This window comes from Anomaloglossus baeobatrachus, chromosome 8 (genome assembly GCF_048569485.1).
Source record: "Anomaloglossus baeobatrachus isolate aAnoBae1 chromosome 8, aAnoBae1.hap1, whole genome shotgun sequence".
NCBI classification, from domain to species: domain Eukaryota; kingdom Metazoa; phylum Chordata; class Amphibia; order Anura; family Aromobatidae; genus Anomaloglossus; species Anomaloglossus baeobatrachus.
Genome location: NC_134360.1, coordinates 28,017,830 through 28,025,579, shown reverse-complemented (window position 1 = coordinate 28,025,579; position 7,750 = coordinate 28,017,830).

Here is a 7,750-nt window from a genome sequence, read left to right as displayed (position 1 = left end):
TTCGGCTTTTTCAAACTTTGTTTCTCTGAACATTTAATTTTGCTGTTAGAATTCCTCTGATTGGAGCAAAAACAAAAAAGAATGAGTTAAAAACCACCCTTCCTGTGGACTGTCAGAATGAGCTCACTGACAGATTCTTAGTTAACTCATTTTTCAGACAGTAATAGACGAGACAACATACGGTGCAGACTTTTTACTGGGAAAATGATTCTTATCCAAAAATACATGCATTTAAGTAAAATAAATAAATAAATAAATAAATAACATTGTCTCCATAGATGCATTTAAGTAAAAATAAGAAGGTTCACAAAGCCTTTAATTGTGCATCTTGTATGATTAGCATGTAAGGGGTGCAGGGTTGCTGCTTCCATGTCAACCCAACAAGATGGGGACGGGGAAACCCTTAACTCCTTGCATGGTTTTTAATGTGATTTCTTTAGTGCACAAATTAGGGTACACAATAAAAATGGGGAGGGGTTGAAAATGAATTGGATTTTTTTTCAAAGAATGAATAATTTACAGCATTCGTAGTTCTACGCATAAAGCGTGGGTTACTTGTAAGAAGGAAATAATAGACAGAATGGCATTGCCCAGGCAATTAGTACCCTGACCTTATTAGCTAATGAGGGTCATGAAATAATCCGTAATGTTACAACGCAGATATGCGCTTTCCTCCCTTCCCAGCCTGTACGCGGCTCTCAGACTATCAAAGAGACACCGTAAGCAATTTGTGTTTGCCGAATGGGGCCAAAACACACACAATTATAAATGGCCTTTACAGCTGAGCGCTCCGCGGAATAAGTAAATGATAAATAATCCATCGGCTTCATAATAGCTCTGTAACCAGTTAATGTAGCTAAAATAATTGTTGACTAATAGGTTTACAAATGTCTCGTTCCGTCGGCTGTTCCCCGCCACAATGTCCCCATTGATATTAATATCAGGCTCACGTTAAGTCTTTATTTTGGCCACGGTGGCTTCTAATTACTCAAAGTGGCCTCTAAAATCCCAGCAGCGGTCAATGTCCGACGTTCTGGATATACACGAGCCATTCTACATAGGATGGATACTTTACACCAAGCTCGGATTCTCTCCATAAATAACTATCTGTGGTTTTAAGAAACGGAAGATTTTTCTTTTTTGCTCTTTCATATTTTTTTTCCTCCCTGAAGATTTTTCTTTTTTTTTCTTTCAATTTCTTCCATCCCTGAAGATTTTTTTTTTGCTCTTTCATTTTTTTTCCTAACCCAAACATTCTCTATTTTTTTCTTTTATTTTTTTTTCCTCCCCTGAAGGTTTTTTTTTTTTTGCTTTTTCATTTTTTTTCCCTCCCCCGAAGATTTTTCTTTTTTTTCTTTCATTTTTTTTTCCTCCCCTGAAGGTTTTTTTTTTTTTTTGCTTTTTCATTTTTTTTCCCTCCCCCGAAGATTTTTCTTTTTTTTCTTTCATTTTTTTTTCCTCCCCCGAACATTTTTCTTTTTTGCTCCTTTATTTATTTTTTCTTCCCCAAACATTTTTCTTTTTAGCTCTTCCATTTTTTTTCTCCCCTGAAGATTTTTCTTTTTTGCTCTTTCCCTTTCATTTTTTTTCCTCCCCCGAAGATTTTTCTTTTATTCTCTTTTAATTTTTTTTCCTCCCCGGAAGATTTTTCTTTTTCGCTCATTGATTTTTTTTCCTCCCCCAAATATTTTTCTTTTTTGCTCTTTCATTTTTTTTTCCTCCCCCGAATATTTTTCTTTTTTGCTCTCTCATTTTATTTTCCTCCCCGAACATTTTTCTTTTTTGTCCTTTCATTTTTTTCCCTCCCACGAACATTTTTCTTTTTTGCGCTTTCATTTTTTCTTCCTCCCCCGAACATTTTTCTTTTTTGCTCTTTCATTTTTTTCTTCCTCCCCCGAAGATTTTTCTTTTTTGCTCTTTCAATTTTTTTCCTCCCCCAAATATTTTTCTTTTTTGCCCTTTCATTTTTTCTTCCTCCCCCGAACATTTTTCTTTTTTGTCCTTTCATTTTTTCCCTCCCCCGAACATTTTTCTTTTTTTGCTCTTTCATTTTTTTCTTCCTCCCCCGAAGATTTTCTTTTTTGCTCTTTCATTTTTTTTTTCCTCCCCCGAATATTTTTCTTTTTTGCTCTTTCATTTTATTTTCCTCCCTGGAGATTTTTCCTTTTCGCTCTTTCATTTTTTTCCTCCCCCCAAAGATTTTTCTCTCCTGCTCTTTCATTTTTTTTTCTCCCCCGAAGATTTTTCTTTTTTGCTCTTTCATTGTTTTGCTCCCCCAAAGATTTTTCTTTTTTGCTATTTCATTTTTTTTTCGGCCCCCTTTTTCAAAGAGGTTGGCACCCTAAAGTTACTCAATGGTGCCCTCAGCGACCTAAGTGTCCTTACCTGCACCCTAAACTATAAACCAAGTGTAACACAAAATACTAATAAACATCAAAGCAGTGCACACAGGAAAAGGGTGAGACACAGGGCTAAAGACGTGTTCACACAGTAGTACATGGAAGATGGAAGAAACTGAAAGAAAAAATTTACGGGAAGGGTACCCCCCCAAATTCCAAATTAAATAGAATGAGAGAATGGAAAAGTAAATTGATAACTTAGCAAGATAATCCTGAACTGAAGAGCTGGGACTCCAAACATCCATCCACCTTGGAATATAGCCAGCAGTAAGTCATGTGAATGGTAAGAATAAATTGCCCCTCCTAAGATACGATAGGACAAACAAAACAAGGAAGGGAACACACCTGAGTGGAAATACAACAGAAAGGCAAAGGAAAGACAAGAGAACTAGCAGCAATACAAATCATGCTGTGGTCCATCAGAGAGGGAAAATGACTACACATCCAAAGGACACCGGATTGAACCATGGTGTACAGCGGGGGACATGGAGCAGTAGTTGCAAGGGAGGGATTCCATCCGGTAGGTGTCCTGGCCCCACTTCACAGGAAAAGTGTTGTGGTCCTGGCTGGCTGTGTGGATAGGTGTGGTGTTTTACATACCTTTCAGGAGGCCACAGGACTGGATAATGGAGGCAACGGAGATGGAGGCTGGCAGTTCTTATTAACCTTGAATTGTAAAGTGCTGCAGAATATGTTGGAGCTATAGAAAAAAAGATCATTTTTATTAAAGTTTTCTACTTACCAGTCTTTGGATGACAATTATACATAAGATGTAGCGAGTCCACTTATTGGACATTTCTTTTACACAAAGTACTATTAAACACATTTCTTCCAAGTTCACCTCATTTGTTACTGTTCTGGTTGTTCCCAGACCTTCTGCCACCCCCGAGCTTAGCATAACAAAACGGCACAAGAAAGTCATTCTAGATGGTGACATTACCTTGTAGACACTATACATCATTATACTGCATTGCTTAAGCCTAAAACACATACCTGGGGCCTCACAGGCCTGCTAGGTTACTTGTTTTCTATGGTTGATTTCTATGGTTGCGCATTCTAGGGTTAACCAATATTGCTACATCTATACATTACACTATATCTTATGCATTCCTATACATTACATTACTTTCCTATATAATATTACTTTATATCTTCTCACACACATATATATTTAAAAACACTTTTGGTGTCTTCAGGAGCAGGAATTTGAGCACCTATTACATTCCTCCCCTCTTGAACATGGTCATCCTCAACCATGTCTGGATCTGCAAGACACTAAACACCAGGCATGCATAAATACTTAAAACAACACTCTCCATTCCAGAAGCTGAAAAGGGGTCCTCCCCTCTTTCGCATCAGTTTGACCCCTTGTCCCACTGGCTTGGGATGCTGGAACCATTGTACAAGTATTTTCAAAGAAATAGGCAGTAGGCCCATAGTCCAGCTCTCCCATCTAGCAAAAAGTGAGGTCGTTCAACATTTCATAAGAGGGCAAACGTCCCAAGGGCTCGCACATTACAGTCATTCCTTGTAAAAGGAGCAAAATCTTAAACGGACCTGGTCGGCACATCAAGTCATCCATTTCCTCTCCTCCCCTTCCCCTCAACAACAGTTCACCTGTCCTCTGCCTGAGTAGAGTGACAGGCTTCGACTCTACCCTTTCCCAACATTGGCCCTTGGGGCAAAGTCTATGGAGGCAGAGTTCGGAGTGGGCCAGGCAGAGCCCATATTAGGGGCTGGTTGCGTATATGGTCCAATAGGGACAGAGGCTGGAAGGGCAAAGTCCTCGCTGAAGGGTATAGAACCCACTCACACCACACAGTCCCATAATCCAGCAGGGGGGTAAACAATTGGGGAAAACCAAACCTTCAGCCATCTATGGCCAACAAAGGAGTCCCGTTTCTTGCTGGGTCTTCTTACCCCCAGCCCACAGGAACGCAAAACTGTTCCTTTTTTCAGTGCAATGCTATGCACCCCAATTTGGGATGTATTCCATCTGCCTAGATTTTGGCAGTTGGTGACTGTTCACATTGTCATCAGGCCCTGTCCACAGGCTATTTACTTCATGCAGCATTTGCTTGGACCTGTCCCGCCCACAGCCATGACTCAGTCATGGGTACGGGATTGAAATAGACCAGGTGAGTGCTGCTAAGAGCAGTTCTACTATTCATATGTGAGGCCGTATGGCACATTTTATAAAAATATTTTAGTGTAGGACTGCTTCAAATGAGATTTGCCGTGACGTGGCGGGGTAGCTCAAGAAATTGCAATTTTTTGCCAAAAATCTCAAAATTTTTATAATAAGTACAGTTTGGAATTTTTAGTGCTGTAGTGCACATCTACTGCTGGCTCTTAGTTTTTTTCTTTATCTACTGTATATAGAGGTGTTATCAGTCTTTGTACAGGAGGAGGAGGAGGCGAGCTGTGACATCACCTATTGTGAATGGTGGATTCTGTGTTATCTACTATATAGAGGTGTTATCAGTCTTTGTACAGGAGGAGGAGGTGAGCTGTGACATCACCTATTGTGAATAGTGGATTCTGAGTTATCTACTGTATATAGAGGTGTTATCAGTCTTTGTACAGGAGGAGGAGGAGGTGAGCTGTGACATCACCTATTGTGAATAGTGGATTCTGAGTTATCTACTGTATATAGAGGTGTTATCAGTCATTGTACAGGAGGAGGTGAGCTGTAACATTACCTATTGTGAATAGTGGATCCTGTGTTAGTATATAGAGGTGTTATCAGTCATTGTACAGAAGGAGGAGAAGGTGAGCTGTAACATTACCTATTGTGAATGGTGGATCCTGTGTTATCTACTATATAGAGGTGTTATCAGTCATTGTACAGGAGGAGGTGAGCTGTAACATCACCTGTAGTGAATAGTGGATTCTGTTATATACTGTATATAGAGGTGTTATCAGTAATTCTATCAACCATTCACCTATTGTGAATGGTTGCTCTTATGTTAACTACAGTATATTACTTTTCATTGCCTGTGATGATAATTGGACTGCTGAAATGCCATCTGAACATAACAATAACTCCTAGTTTTTTCAGATCTGTTGCAAAACATGCATGAAAAGTTGCTCAAAAAACGCTTTAAGGGAATCTGTCAACAGAGTTTTGCCACGTAATCAGAGAGCAGCACAATGTAGAGGCAGAGACTTGGATACCAGTGAAGTGTCATTTACTGGGCTACTTGCTGTAGTTTTGATAAAATAATTGTTTTATCAGCCAGATATTATCACTTTCATATTAATTATCATATTCATGAGCTGCGTATAGCCACACCCACCAACAAAAACCTGCTGTCAGATTCCCAATACTTTTGTAAAAACCACCTTGTACATATGTTCACAATCTTTTGAGAACTTATTTGATCCCCCCCCCGGCCCATACCCTCGGACTTCATTAATAAGAAAGAATGACACCCGTACCCGTATAAAGATTGGCTGGTGCCCTATTAAAATGCAGCTATAAACTCACTTTTGCCAACTCTTTATCTCATGGTTAAGCTTTCACAGAACTTTAATGATTAATTAATTTGTAGACGCTAATTACTATTCGTTCATTTGAATATACCAATTATCTGCTTTCTTGCTTTGCATACCTCTGCTGAGTCGCATTTTCATGACCGGGGAACATTTGCCGCATGTGGATGTCAGAAACGTCATTTATTCCGGAATCGTTATTTGCACCTAAACTGTCGCCTGACCTATGACATACCAAAATTTTAATGTTGCATTTAGGATTGTAGCTCTTTAATGCTAAAAGGAATCTGTAACCCTCCAAATAGCATATATGGTCTTGCAGGTCTATGAGAACAACATCCATGGACACCTTTATATCTTCTATCTGTTGTTGCATTCGTGAGAATTTGTGTTTTCATTGTGGGTTTTTCTCATTGTGTTTTCATTGTGTTTTTTTTGTGTTTTCATTTAGAAGCAAATGAGTCATTAAGTGCTCTGGGCGGTACAGAGCACTTCCCGAACCCTTGCCTCATGAGGTGGTTTACCCAACCAGCATCAGCCTCTTTAGTTTGCCCAGTGTCAGCCTGGAGCAGCAGAGTCTCTGCGGGTCACTGATCAACTACATGCAAATAAAACAGTCACAAATTTACCTATGCATCTATATAATAATATACTGGGTAGTTTGTAAAATGAGATGCTTCATTTGTCTGTACATAGGGAAACAAGTGGATTTTGCCAAATATTGATCATGGTTTTGGGGTAAGTGACATACTACCGCAAAGGGGCCCACCAGAGGATTCTCCTGTTCTCCTGTCGCCCAGTCTGAGCCTGAGTTTGATTGATATTGGCACTGTCTGTGTGACCTCAGGTTACCAGGCATGGAAATCAGACATTGAGCCGTCAATCAAGCTAAAGAATCCGGTGCTGGACAGAAAAAATGCTTTGGGAGGCAAAGGCTTGGAAAGTGCTCTGTCATGACTAGAACAGTTTGCTCCTCTTTTGCATGTGGCATAAAATGATTTCTCAGGAATGCAGCAACAGATAAAAGATATAAAGGTGTCAATGAATTTAGCTTTCAAAGACCTGCATGCCTTTTTATTTTTATTACCTTTAAACCAAAATGACATCTATCAGCAGGTAGTTGTCTCTTAGTGCCCCCTCACAGTAATAATACTCCCTTAGTGTCTCCTCCCACTATGGATACTGTCACGTTGTGACTGCAGGATGGTGAGGGACAGGGGGCTCCTATCCTGTTCCTCACACTAGGGGACCCTTGGCTATCCGAATCTCCAGATTACCGCTGATGGTGGAGATGCTGGAGTCCCGTGCCTTACTATTCTCCTGACCAGAGCTAATTTGTTCCCCCCGTACAGGGAAGGAAGGGGCAGGAGTGTGATGGCAACACAGATAAAGGCAGACAGGGAAAAAACAAAACTCAGACACACTGCAAATTCACAGTTACAAGCAGCAGGAGACTAAGAAGAAAAACAAGAGAAGGAAGGCAGCAAGAAAAGGAAAACAAGGGTTAATACCGCATCTCTTTTGCATGTTGCACAAAATTATGATTTCTCAGGAACGCAGCAGCAGATAAAAGATATAAAGGTGTTGAAGAATTTAGCTTTCAAAGGCCTGCATACATTTTTATTTGTATTACCTTTAAGCCAAAATGACATCCATCAGCAGGTACAGTAGTTGTCTCTTAGTGCCCCCTCACAGTAATAATACTCCCTTAGTGTCTCCTCCCACTAAGGATACTGTCATGATGTGACAGCAGGATGGTGAGGAACAGGGGGCTCCTATACTGTTCCTCATGCTAGGGAATCCTAGGCTATCCCAACCTCCAGATTACAGCTGATGGTGGAGGTGCTGGAGTCCAG